The following is a 15,011-nucleotide window of genomic DNA, read 5'->3' as shown; positions in this document are numbered from 1 at the left end:
AGGTACCCCATCCCCCCACCCCCGCTCCCCTCCAGCAACCCTCAGTTTGTTTCCCAGAGTTAAGAGTTTCTTATGGTTTGCCTCCCTCTCTGTTTTTGTCTTATTTTATTTTTCTTTCCCTTCCCCTATGTTCATCTGTTTTGTTTCTTAAATTCCACATGTGAGTGAAATCATATGGTTCAAAATAACATTTTTAACATTTATAAATCCAAAACTTCTTCACTGCATTCTTTAAGTTTTCTCATCTGTCATGTAAAAAATGTTAGATTATGTTATCTTTATATTTCTCTTCTAGCTCTAAATTTCCCTTTGAACCTTAGTAAAGTAGAATTTGGTGGATTTTTAAAAAGCAGTTTGGGTCATAAACTTGCACATATATAACAATTAGCATGTCTATTCTTTAGAATTTTGAGTCATTCCAAACTGTGCATGATTCATTGCTTGTTCATTTTTAGTTCACTCTAGATGAAAAATTCACAAGGTGCAAAAAAGGGGAGACATTATCCTAGAATATATTTTAGTCTTTAAAGTTTTGAGGTCTGTTTCTAATAATAATATTACACATTAATGGTGAGGTAGAATTTTGTAGGAAAAGAACAGCAGGGCTTTTAATCAACGTATTTTCAAGTCTTCACAGTATATCTCAATGGGATAAATACAGGCCACTTTTTTAAGTTAGGAAAGAATTTCTTCTTTTTTAAGTCACTCTATTCATGATTTAAAGTGATGAGACATATGGTGAATATCTTTCTGCATAGGAGCATAGATTAGGAGACCAGTTAATGGTAAGAAGGGAAGCCTTGAAAATTGAACATTGATCTGAGGCTGTGGCAACTAGAATCATTGTGAGTCTTATTGTTAGTCTGAAACCTTGCTCAGAAAGAACAACTTCATTCCTGATTTCCTCTCTGCCAGGTTTGTCTGCTACTATTTCCCAGACATCCGTGGCTATTATATTTTTAATGACTTTTCTATGGGGAAAGTCTGAGAAGCAAAAATACAACTCCCAGGGGTTGATGAAGTAGCCAGTCTTCCGCAATAGTGGGGATGGGTTAAAAAAAAGAAATGAACATTTACTGAGTTTTCTTAATGTGTACTTGGCTCCATGCCAAATCCTGCACAAATATAATGTGTGAAGCAAGTTGTTCGTGAAGATAGCTGTGAAACTACACTTTAGTCATTGTCTCTCGACTAAAATCTGCGCTCTCCTTGTGTCCCTCTTTCTGTCCTTTGAAAATCGCAGTAACTTCTTTCTCATCTCACCAGCCAAGATTTTTGTCCTATGTCCCCAGGTTTGTTTCACTTTCGAGTACAAAATTAAGTTCTAATATTGTCCCAATGCCTTTTCCATCTCAACAGACTGCCGCCACCTTACCCTATCACACTACCTTTCTCCCTCCCAGTGGAACGCACCAGACCCTTTTCTCTGAGAACCTCCGGTTTAATTCCAGTCACACAAGCTGCAATGAATGCTGCCACCTCGTGGCATCTTTTGAAGAGGTGAAATCTGCTAAGTAAAGACTCGCACTTGGTTCAGATGCTATTTGCCACCAACTACACTCCTCGGACATGGCCCTTCGTGTATTTATTCTCTGCTTGCTTCGAGTCATCTGAGTCGGGGTGCTTATGGGAAAACAAAAAAATCTTGGGTTGGGACATCTGTTCTCCCACTATGTTCAATCTGATGGAATTTGAAAACCTCGCTGGTGACTCTGTTTTGCCATTTAATAGGCAGCAGGGGATAGTACTTGATGCCCCTGAAAAAAAGTGAAATCTTGGATGAGTACAAGCCTTCCACTGTTTATACTATACATAGAAGTTTGAGGCAGAAGCCATGACTTTAATTTGGAGCATTTGGCCATACAAAGCCAAAATTCGGTGAAAATTTTCTTGCCACATTACTATACATATTTGCTTTAATTTTATTTTTTATTGTTTTCTAAGATTTTATTCATTTACTTGTCAGAGAGAGAAAGAGAAAGAGAGGGCACGAGCAGGGGTGAGGGACAGTGGGAGAGGGAGAAGCAGACTCCCCTCTGAGCAAGGAGCCTGATGCGGGGCTCCTTCCCAGGACCCTGGAATCATGATCTGAGCCAAAGGCAAATGCTTAACCAACTGAGCACCCAGGTGCCCCCGTATTTGCTTTAATTTTAATTGATACAATCCATCAACGCTTGCAATAACATAGTTTCAGTAAATTATCAGCAAATCAAATCAGCAAATGAAAAATTTTAAATTGTGTTACTAGTTGGTTCAAAATAGACCAATGCTAGTTCATTGGATTAAATTGCCATTGACTTTTCAACATGTAAACAATCTGGCCAAATTCCTAAAAATATGTCAGGAAAAAGTTAACACAAGGAACACGTTGATTTATTTTGATTTGTGGAATTAAGAAAGATCATTTATTGATTGATTGTTGAAAAGTCTTTTAATCCATGTTCCTTTTGCTCTTTTCAGGGAACAGAATAAACAATAATAAATACAAATAAAAAATATTTATTTGTTAAAAACGAGCCAATTAAACAGTAACATAATTAACGTATCTATATAAAATAACTATATCTTCCAATTTTTTCCAGAACTAATTTTCCAAAACAACATTTAATGAACTGAATGGCCTTCTTTTACATTTTTACACATCTCTTTAATATCTGGCTTAATGAACACAACTGAATTTTCATATCTATTTTTACAGTCAATCTGTTGAAATATGTTGTTTCAAAGGCACTTTCTGGTTTAGTTATTGTCTGAATGCCTAGCACCCACTACAAAGCCTAGCACATCCTAAGCTCGGTAATGCTAATTGAATGAATGATGAACTCCCAGGCTTTTCATTTGTAACGGTACCTGAATTCTCCAGATTAATTTATAAAATTCTCTTTAAACTTAGCAGTGGATATGGCCATTGCAATAAGCAGATGCATAGTCTTCACCTGTTGCTGGTCAGAGTGTGTTTCGGGGATCAGCCGTGCTGGCATCCCTCAGGTACCTGTGAGAAAGGCTGAATGAATGTCAGACTCCACCCCAGACCTACAGAATCAGAATCTGCATTTTAGCAAGATCCCTCAAGTGATTCCTGTGCACGTTCAAGTCTGAGACGCACGTCTTGGAAGCATCTTTGTTGCCATTACCATTTCTGTGTGGCTATACAATTCATTCTTCCACAGATTGCTGTTTTTCTCCATGAAATTATTTTATGACTTGACTTTGCGCTACTTTCTAATTGAGTCTATGCAAAATAAGTTTTCACATCTTTGTTTCCCTCTTTCTTTTCTAAGGGTGCTCAAGCTTAGAAACTGTGAATTCCTACTGCTAAGCTGTGAGTCAGGGGGGCTTTCTATAAGGGAAACTCCCTTCTAGGACCATCTGATTAAAATTTTTAAATGATTGAACCAATAGATGGCTATTAAGATATTGCTGCTTAGGTAGTTTTCTTCCGTGAAAAAAATGTTTGTTTGGTGTGGTATAGACCTGGCACAAGTTTAAGGGAAGACTTCTTGCCACAAATTATTTTCACAGCTCCTGAAAGAGAAAGTAATTATCGCAAGTCAGTTAGGTCTTTTTTTTTTTTTTTAAGCTTTTTTTTTGTCCTGAGATTGCCCAGGTGTAAAATTATGGAAGGGGGTTGGATCACTAATTTGTTCATTTAATTATTTGCTTTTCACTTAATTAACTCAACAACTTAGTATTTATTAAAAAGACAACTTTGGCTGATTCTAACCTGCCTAAAGTTACTAAGATTTTTGGTATAGAAAAGCACTTACGGCAGTTGTTATTTTACTTTTCAATTTAATGAGATGCTTATCTTAAGTGTGTCTATGTAAAGTCAGCTCCAGCATACAAAGCAGCCTGGGCCAGGGCCAGCAACAGTATGCCTGGGGTCAGGCCATCTTTTGCCTGAGGAGAGGTCCTCTGCAAGTCTGGGGACCTGTGGCAAGAAAAAGAAAACACACTTGGAAAAATTAAACTGCCAACACACATGCAGGTCTTGTCCTGGTACTTAATCACTCTTTGTAGAAATGATCTGTTTACTAGTGGGTTGTGAAGGACCCTGGAAAGAGCCTGGGACTTTGGAGTCAGATAGACCCAAATCCCCTATGACATCGTGGGTCTTCTCAGAACTCCAGATCACTTTTTTTTTTTTAATGTAACAGTGATAAGTTAGAGCTGTGGTTAAATACTGTTAAAAAACAAAATTCGACTGAATAAATTTGAAGATCTAATTGGCTTTATTAAATGATACGTGAATTGGGCAGCATGCCGTCTAGTAAGCAGGAGTTGTGCAGAATGGAAGGTTTTTAATAGGAGAAGGATGTGGCAAGAAAGCTCCTAGCGGAAGTAAAGGATGGTCTTGAAAGTGCTCAATGTAGGTGAGAGCATGAATGAACTAGTGTCTAGACGCTTGCTAACAGTTCAGGTACTTCCCACTCATGTTTTCTCACTTAATCCTCACAACACTCTTAGGATGTAACAATAACTAACACGTTTGTCCCAGACAGTGTTCTAGGTTCTTTACGTGTATTAACTTGTCTGATACTTGTAACAATTGTTTGATTCTTGAAAGTAGGTATTACTGTTAAAATTTTCATTCACTTATGGGGAAATTAAGGCACAAAAGGGTGAAATAAGTTGCCTGAGGTTAGATTATGTTCACAGAGAATCCGTCTCTACTGATTGATTTTGAACAAGGCAGTTTGACTCCAATATCCATGCTCTTAACTGTCATGATAAAGTTGTTCATCAATTTTCCCATTTTGTGAGTGAGGAAGTTGAGTATGGGTTTCGTTAGAATCACACCATCTATAAATTGCTCAAGCAGGGAATTGGGCGTGAGTTGCCCACCTATAGGCTAGGGTTCTTTCCATTACAGCACATTTCTAGACATTTCATTATGACCCTAGAGACGGAGATTTCCAAGAAGAGCCTATTTGAATCTCCATTGCCAAAAAAGTCAAGAAGATTCATCATCTGAGGCACGGTAAAACAAAATAAAGCTTTCCTGCATTTCAACAAAGCCCCTTTATGTATAAACCTGTAACATTCTTTGAGGCTCCAGTCTACACATCTTAAGAAATATATAGAAAGATGTTGTAGAAAGCCCAAGAACTACATGGAAAAAGGATGGCGGAGCTGCTGTGTGAGGGCATATTTGCAGATGAGGGTGCTTCAATCCAGGAGAACAAATGTGACAGTGAATTTGCCTAACATTTAAGAATTACAAAATTTATGACCGACTTTTAAAATAAATCCCTGGGGCGCCTGGGTGGCTCAGATGGTTAAGCGTCTACCTTCCGCTCGGGTCATGATCCCAGGGTCCTGGGATCGAGTCCTGCATCGGGCTCCCTGCTCAACAGGGAGCCTGCTTCTCTCTCCGCCTCTCTCTCTCTCTCTGTGTCTCTCATGAATAAATAAAATAAAATAAAATAAAATAAAATAAAATAAAACAAATCCCAAAATACTATTGAAGTTTGAATACTTTAAGGCTTTGGAGTTTAGTCTAAATAAAATGTTTTATTTATTTATTTTAAGATTTTTATTTATTTATTTGACAGAGAGATAGAGAGAGAGCACAAGTAGGCAGAGCGGCAAGCAGAGGGAGAGGGAGAAGCAGGCTCCCCGCTGAGCAGGGAGCTCGACATGAGGCTCCATCCCAGGACCCTGGGATCACGACCCAAGCTGAAGGCAGACGCTTCATGACTGAGCCACCCGTTTTGCCCCTAAATAAAAAGTTTTAGACATTGGATTATTCTAAACTAATGGAAGTAACTAGACCAATTGGGATAAATACATGAATGTGTTTTTAAAGGCTTGATAAATTAAGGGACATATATCCCTAATGTGTAATTGAGGAAAATTTGGCATCATTATTTATCCCTTATCCTTGAGATAGACATCCAAGAGCTTGGTGGCAGGAATCAGACAGTTCTAGGTTTAAACCTTAGTTCTGCCTCTTAACTTGTTATATGACCTTGGACAAAATTCTTAACCTCTTAGTTCCTTAGTTTTTTCATCTGGACAATGGGATACTAATGATCCTCACTTTGAATTAATTTTGAATTGAATTAAAATCATTGAATTTAAACATATGAAAAGTGTAAAAAACAGAGACTGGTACATTGACAGAGCTCAGTAACTTTTGACCAACGTTATTAGTCATTGTGAATGCCCAAGATGGCATGAACTACTTGTCCTTTGCCCCAGTCAAACTGGTCTTGGTTTTAGGAAGATAATGCAGAAATATTTCAGTAAAAAACAAGATCTATTGTTCTCCCATACCACAGAATTTTTATGTGGAACCCTCTAGTGATATGCTAATTTTGTCTGTGTAGGGTAAAGTCCATGTCATAACTGTTCCCAACTGTTTGCATTTTCTTTCTTTCTTTTTTTTTTTTAAAGATTTTATTTATTTGACAGAGAGAGAGAGGGAGTACGAGTGGGGGGAGGGGCAGAGGGGAAGCAGACTCCCGGCTGAGCAAGGAGCCCGACTCAGGGCTCAATCCCAGGACCCCAAGATCATGATCTGAGCCGAAGGCAGACACTTAACCCACTGAGTCACCCAGGCATCCCTCTGTGCATTTTCTATCAGAGATTTGAAGATGTTAGATCTGACAAAGATACTAAGAGCTTTCTTATTAAACCTGCATCCTCTGTTGCTTCAATGTGCCTATATATTAGGCACGTGGGAAGGTTGCTGAATGAAGAGAATGGGTAAATACCTAGTGAATGGTTCAGTGACTGGGCAGAAAACTCCCATGAACAATGAACTCTGGCTAAGATGTTACCTTGTTCCTGACTGAGTCAGATAGAACAAAGTCATGCAGAATATTAATACGGGGAATCTAATTCTTCTGTGTGTGGCAGTGGTCTAGGTTTTAATGGAACAAGTGGTTAGAAAGTAGAAACCATCTCATCTGAACTAATTTCCAGTGTGTACTTACAAAATAAGAGTGTGTGGCTCTTACACACATGCTGGGCACAATTCTAAAAAAAAGCTTCAAAAGCACTGCCAGTTTAATGAGGAAAATGTTCAATTTTGTTAGTAAAACACAAAGTTAGATGATTGTGCTTCGATATTTTTCTTTTCCAGGATGGCTAAAGAAGTTTAGATATTTACGTATATTAAGAATTCGTCAAAAGAAAATGCTGTCCCATGCTCCACTGACGGAGTCCACCAGGCACTCCTGTTAATGCTTTCTTTTCTTTCTTTCTTTTTTTTAAGATTATTTATTTATTTATTTGACAGCGTGCTAGAGAGAGAGCACAAGTAAGCAGAGCAGCAAACAGAGGGAGAGGGAGAAGCAGGCTCCCCGCGGAGCAGGAAGCCCGATGCGGGGCTCGATCCCAGGACCCTGGGATCATGACCTGAGCTGAAGGCAGACGCTTAACCGACTGAGCCACCCAGGCTCCCCATGTTAATTCTCTCTTAAAGAATATACATGGGTAAATATTTTTTTCGTGCAGAGAAGAAAAACATTTGAAAATTTATAAGAAAACTTGATGAAATACATTCATTCAGGAAAAAAAATAGATGATTAGAGTTAACATTATTTAAAGATGTCCTATCAAAAGTACATCTCTTTAGACCATTTTTTCTTTCTTTCTGAATATAATAGAGCTAAAAGGTTAGTAAAGGTATAGTTATAACTGATAGATTTTAATCTGTAACTAATATAATGGAAAGACTTTTTTTTTCTGTTTTTATTTGTATGGACAAAATTATGGCAAAGAGAAAATGCCATGAAGTTGATAATATTTTATCTTGTTAAAAGAGAATTATCATAGGGGCACCTGGGTGGCTCAGTTGGTTGAGTATCCAGCTCTTGATTTCAGCTCAGGTGATGATCTCAGGGTCCTGAGATGGAGCCCCACGTCAGACTCCTTGGTTGGTGCAGAGTCTGCTTGGATGCTCTCTCTCTTTCTCCCTCTGCTCCTCTCCCTCTGCTTCTCTTCCTGCTCTCATGCACAGGCACTCTCTCTCTCTCTCAAATAAATAAATAAACAAAATCTTAAAAAAAAAGAAAAGTATCATGAATAATTATGATCTTATAGATTAGAAACTCACAAAAGATAAGCTTATTGCATATTTGAAAGTTGCTAAGAGAGATCTTAAATGTTCTCATCACAAGAAAAAATATTATAACTATGGTGATATTAATTAAAATTATTGTAGTGATCATTTTGCAATATATGCAAATGTCAAATAATCATGTTCTACACCTGAAACTAATATAAATTATATGTCACTTTATATCTCAGTTGAAAAAAAGAAAAGCTTATTCCATAACCCACTTTATTCTTTTATATTAAGACTATACTACCTCTTCCCTCTTAATTGAAAAGCTTTCTGAAAGGGAATCTATAAAGTGAGAAGTTCAGAAAGCCCACAACTATTCACCCAACTATTCATTATTCTTCCTGCATCTTTTGCACATGACTCATTGAATGAAAATTTAAAGCAATCTTTTTTTTTTAATTTAAAGCAATCTTTATGTGAAACCTTAAAACTATATATGATCATCCAGATTGAACCATGAAGCTGTTATCTGGGATGCTCACTATGTAGCTTTCTTTTGACAAGAAACTAAAAGTAATGCATGCCATCCAAATCTTTTTCTCTAGAAGAGAGAAACAGATTTAGAAAAACAGAATGCAGATAAACAAAAAAGAGAATATATTTTAATAATAATATGTTGAGGACCGCAATAAATTTAAAGCAAGCTACAAACTCTATTTTCCTTTCAGAACCTCAAATACCAGTTTTCACTAAGCCAAAATATTAGCAGCTATTAAATTTCAGTCCCTAAATAAACGTCTTTTAGACTAGTGGCAAAAATTAAAATTTTTTTTTTTTTTAGTTAAAATTCCAGACTGAATCAAAAGAGGAGGGAAAAAAAAAATCCGCCTTGCCTTTTAGTTAGGTTCAGAAATCAGGAGCAAATTAAGTGTGATAGAAAGAGCACTTTATGATTTCCTTCTTCCCAGATAAGGGACCGACATGTCAGGACTGGCTTCCTTCAAGTCTGGCAATGCCCTGCTTGCTCTGGGTTTGTGAGTGGCCATGTTAGTGTATGAGTTTAGTCTATCATGGAGGCTGAGCATTCTTTCACAGATGTTTTCTAGACTTCTACAGAATTGGAATGAGTAAATAATGACTCTGCATTTCTATAATGCTTGTCTTTATTTGCGAGTATTCACTTTATATTTTCCCTTCCAGGATCCTTTTGAAAATAGTTTCATCTTGATTGATTCTCCTTAAAGTCATTTATGTTAGAGAAATTATTGAAATTTGAAAAAAAAATCCAATGCTATGATTCTTCAGTGTGAATTTGAGCTTACAATATTTTAAATGAATGAATCTCTCTAGTAAAAATGAAATATTTCACCTCCCAGGCCCTTTGTTCTATATGTAATTATTTTCATGATTTCATATTATTTTTCTTGAAACTGTTAAGGCTTAAATTTTTTTTGTTTAAATATCGATAGCAAACATTATATTTTGAATTTTATGTAAATGATACACTGCTAACTCTTTGAACTATTTTCCAGACTTTTAAAAACCATTAAAAAAAGTTTATTGCTACTAAAATGTCCTTTCTGTAATTAACAAAATTTTGTTATAGGGTTAGCTAGGTAGCTGGTGAGAATGCAGGAAGGCCACTTTAAAATCTAAAATCCTCTCTTGATTTATTAAGAAATCTCCCCTCTCCCTTCCTTCTTCCTTCCTTTCTTCCCACCCTCCCTCCCTTCTCCCTCTCCGTCCCACCCTGTATGTCTGTCTCTCTTTCTTTTTCTTTTTTAAAAGGATGATCTCAGTCTGGAATAAACATTCTTGCGAAACTGGCCAGGAATTTTGCCAAGCATAGGGTGTACACGTCAGCTATTTTCTGGAAAATAATTGCACCCTGTGACAATGTCTCTGATTTTAATTAGTACTGAGGACTGCCTCTGAGGCATTTCATCAAGCCGGTTTTTCTTACACAGGCAGGGGCTTTTTAGTTCATCAAGTGCCGATTAAGCAGATAGATGACATTTGACATTTTGTGGAGGTGAGCAAAATAATTGTTATCATTAATAAGGTAGAACTCACAGAACCAATAAGCTACTCCTTAAGTATACAAAAGGCTGAGGACCTGCATCCTGAAGAGGGCAGGGTGATCTTTAGGGTGCAGGGTTCTCATTACCCAAAGGAAACAGTAAACTCTGCGAGTATGGGAAGGCCATTCATTCTCCCGGAATGCCCTGACACGTCTGGGAAACTTGTCATATGGAGCTTCCAAGGTTTAATCAGTCATCTGGGGTCTGTTGTATTTCCAGGATACTTAATCTGCTTGTGTGTTAAATTCAAGAGGTCTTAATTCCAAGACCAGAGAAAAGAACCACCCCGGGAAACTGGATTGAGAACAAGGCATCCAGAAATTCACAAACCTGAGAACAATGTGTTTCCAGTAGTGCTGAAGTGGGGAAGGGAAGCTTTGTTTCCTCTTTCCACAGCTGTTCCCCTAATATCACTGCAAGATGACTAAAAATTAGGACGAGAAGTGTACATCTGACAAGGAAGACAATTTCTAGTCGTTACACAGTGTCACGCAGTATCAACGTGATTTTGTAACAGAACAAACCCCCCAGCTGTGGACTGTTTTTATATGTCTTCTGTGTGAATAAAAGGGATTAGTTAGTTTTCATCTGAGATCTTGAGGAGGCTGGAAAGCCACACGTCTGTGGGTGAATATGATCTCCTGTCTGAGGTGGGAATCCCTGACATTAGGTGCTCTGGGAAGAGGAGGTTCTCAGACTGGAACTGGACTGACATAGGTTGAAGGAAGGAATTCCCTTCCTCTTCTGGGCCTCTTAGTTTAACTACACCAGAAGACCCTGGTCTATGCTTGTGAGAGGTAGGTGCTAAGACCGTGCTCATCACTTTATAAAGTGCTGGAACCTGACCCAGCCAGGCTTCGAGGAGTACATACACATCATTACGTGCGAGCGATGCCATCTACGTAAAGGGTCTCTTTGCCCTGCGTACCCCTGGAATTTAAAAATGCCCCTTTTTCCTGTTTTCTGCCTGGTTCCTCCCTTCACTCCTTAGTGCAAGAAGTTAGACAAGAAGTTCAATATTAATAAATTGTCAAGACATGCTTTGCTTTGCTTAAGAAACCTAGGTCTCATTCAGTCCAGGAAATCTGGGGGGAAGGCTGCAGTGTTCTGTCTGTGTTGTTCTGTCTACCTTTTCACTTCCCAGGATGGTCCTGTGCTGCGCTCAGAGTGGGGAGACTTTGTGATTTCTGTTCTGGTGCTAAACTCAGCCACAGGAACCTCTGCTGATGTTTCTAAGGCTGAGCACGAGAGCCCAGGCACCCACAGCGTGGTCTGTGCCCGAGACACTGCCACATCTGGGGGACAGCATCTGGGTGGGGTCTTGGTCTCCATCTCCGGGGGGGGGGTCTGTGGAAACATGCAGTCTGGTCCTCTCTCTTGTCCTGAGGGGCCTCTCTTCCCTGGGTTCAGGTGTTTACCTCTCTACCCAATGTGGGCTGCCCCTTTCAGGGCAATTTACCCTAGTCACCTACTCATTTCTAAACAAAAGTACGACTTTTTTTTTTTTTTTTTGGAGAAGGGGGTTATTAGTGAGGATTACTTCTACTTTTCTACTTTTTACCTTCCAAACAGAAAAAGGTCAGCTTCCTGCCATCTTCTACCCTACAGTGCTACCTCCAAGGGAATCAACTAGGATTCCATCAGGATTTGGGATTACCAAGGTCTAGCCTTTTTTGGTAGGGAATTAGAATGGTGGTGCTGGTGCGGGGGTGTTAGGGACATGATTTAATTTTCCCCTAGTGACTACCCAAAAACCAAGGGATTAGTTAAATCTTTTCACATATTCCCCCTGATGGAACTAGTGTAATTCTGTTTCCATCACGCTTCCTATGGTTATTCCTTTACTTAGTCAAATCTCGTTCAGATATGCTGGCCATGTTGCAGTTTTACTTGTTGTTAAAGGAAGAGTCTTTGCCCAGAATTGGGTGAGGGTGTTAAATGTGAAAGGGCATTCAGGTGTCAAAAATGAGTTCCCTCAAGAGAAATTAATCTGTCAACTTGAGATGGGGCTTCATGTCTCTGCTGTTCTTTTTTGTGTGACAATTTTTTGACCATTTGGGAAGATCGGGATTTTATTTATATTAAGGAAGAGACAAATTTTTATACGAAAAGCCATGGCTCTGCTGGATTCCTAGGTTTTATGTGGCACTTGCTGTTGCAACTAGGGAAACCTCCTAAATCTTGCATCTTGTATTTGTATTTCCTTTTCTTTCTTTCTTCTTCTTCTTTTTTTAAAGATTTTATTTATTTATTTTATAGAGAGAGCAAGCGAGTGGGGAGAGGGGCAGAGGGGGAGGGAAAGGGACAGGAGAGAATCTCAAGAGGACTCTGTGCTAAGCAAGGAGCCTGATGTGGGGCTTGATCTCAGGACCCTGAGATCACCCCCCACCCAAAATCAAGAGGCTTAACCAACTGAGCCACCCAGGTGCCCCTGTATTTGTGTTTCAAGGTGACATGGTATTTCTTTCTGACTGACTGGAGAAATTAAGAAGAATCCTTCGCCTCAGAAGCTCAGATAAAAGAGAAGCGGAATGATAGTCACAGGGCTCCTCCCCCCACCTCCTATTTCTTTCTTTACTTGTTTAAACAGTATACGAGTGAATCTAAGCTAACTAGTTGCATAAACTTTGCATTTCTGCCTCTAAGTCATGACTTAGTCAAGTTTTGTTAATTAGTAACTATGTTTAAAGAGTCACTACAGCTGGATTTTTTTAGTGCTGTGATAGAAACAGAGAATATGTGAGTTTCTGTTTTCTAGGTTGGACATACTAATAAAGGAAATAAGTAGTTATTTTAATATTTTGTTTCTATTTGAGAACTAAATGATGATTAAAGCTATGAGAAATAGGTCATTTTAAAAACTACGACCAAATTGTTGCAAATAGTTTAAAAACACGCAAAACTGTAGTATATTTTCTTTACTTTTGAACTAGATTTATAGATATTCCGATTTTTTAAAAAAATGAATAATTATCCTTGAATGTGACGAATTTCCAACTCTTCAGTTTTCAAGGCCGCTTTATTTATTTATTTGTTTGTTTGTTTATTTATTTAAAGATTTTATTTATTTATTTGACAGAGAGAGAGATAGCGAGAGCAGGAACACAAGCAGGGGGAGTGGGAGAGGGAGAAGCAGACTTCCCGCGGAGCAGGGAGCCCGATGCGGGGCTCGATCCCAGGACCCTAGGATCATGACCTGACCGAAGGCAGACGCTTAATGACTGAGCCACCCAGGCTCCCTCAAGGCCGCTTTAAAAAGAAATCTACTGCCACCTAGCGTCTAACTCCTAGAATAACTGAATTACTGTGTTAAGCAGTATTTGTAAACTGGTGGCGCTTGGTGCCACTTGGTGGCGCTATGGACAAGTACATTCGAGGCACAACTCCCCATTTCCGTACTACTTGCTTTATCTTTGCTCGTAAGAGCTTGTTAAATGTGACAAATACATTGTTTTCCTTTTCAGATGAACAGTGCTGTATTTTCTAAGACAATCGGGCATATTTTTGGAACTGCTGTTTAGGTTTAACCTCCTAAGTCATGAGAAGGCTGAACACCTTCAGATTTAATTCCTGATTCTTGACGTTTTACAGCTTTCAATAATTCAAACTAGATTGTCCTTTCATTCCTTTCTCCCATTTATCCATAAAAATGTAATCCAAACCAATTTCAACATGAGGACAAAGGTTTAAAACATTTGCACAAACACCAAGTGAAAATATGCAACACATTTCCCACATAATCCAAAAGAAGAAAGAAAAACAACTCAGATGAAACCATAACAGAGGATTTTTGTATTTAAAAGTGTGTTGGCAGAGGGGATAACTTATTTTAGGGATTAAATCTAGTGGGAAAAATGTATCTCTTAACAAAGCATCTGCCTGAGATGATAATTCATTATAAGGTGACAGGTAGCTTGGGTCCAGAGAAATCAAGAATGTTAGTATGGAAATTTTTGTACTTTAATATGTGAACATACTTCAGGTTTTATTTTGTTTTTGATACCATCAAATTTGGTAGTAGTGACAATGGGAAATGAAATGAATTCCATTTCCTCTAATTGGCAAAAAAATTCTTGAGGAAATTGCTCTAGTAAGCTGACTTCCCTTCTGGTTATGCAAGCAAGAGAAGGATAAAACAAATCAATGTTTGAAAACATAATAGCTGTTTAAAATAAACACTTTACCCTAAACACATCAAAACATCAAATAAAGTTTTGGTACTTAGTATTATCTATTTATCTATCTATCTATCTACCTATCTATCTATCTATCTATCTATCTATCTATCTATCCGTCCATCCCTCTATCCATCATATGTATATAACATATACATCCATATATTGTTTAGCTTTTGCAATTTTGTTAAGTCTAGTATGTTAATGGTAAGAATATAATGATTCTGTCTAAATAACATTGCTAGTGAAACGGGAAGACCAAGTGCCAAAATGTTTCTTTGGTGTATGTCCTGGTAATGATTATCAAGATTTTAAACGCTTATGAGAAATGAGTTCCTATAGCTTGTCGCAGCACAATAGAACATATTTGTTTAAAAAGCAGAATCAACCCTGTAAATACAGAGAAAAAACTCTTGGATGCCAGAGGGGAGGAAGGCAGGGGGATGGACAAAATGGATGAAGGGGAGACAGAGATACAGGCTTCCAGTTGTGGAGTGAATAAGTCACCGGCATAAAAGGCACAACCTAAGGAACATAGTCAACGATACTGTAATAGTGTTGTATGAGAACAGATGGTAGCTACACTTGAGGTGAACATAGCATACTGTATAAACTTGTCAAATCACTATGTTGTACACCTGAAACGAATGAACATTGTGTGTTAGATTCAAATTAAACAAAAAATAATTTACTTGTTTGATTAGATTTCTTTGTCATCCCTGTTAGCCTCATTGCAAA

The sequence above is a fragment of the Mirounga leonina genome, unplaced genomic scaffold (genome assembly GCF_011800145.1).
Source record: "Mirounga leonina isolate KUSES-001 unplaced genomic scaffold, KU_Mleo_1.0 Mir_357, whole genome shotgun sequence".
Lineage (NCBI taxonomy): Eukaryota > Metazoa > Chordata > Mammalia > Carnivora > Phocidae > Mirounga > Mirounga leonina.
The sequence above is the reverse complement of the archived record's forward strand: the minus strand, read 5'-3'. Positions refer to the sequence as shown.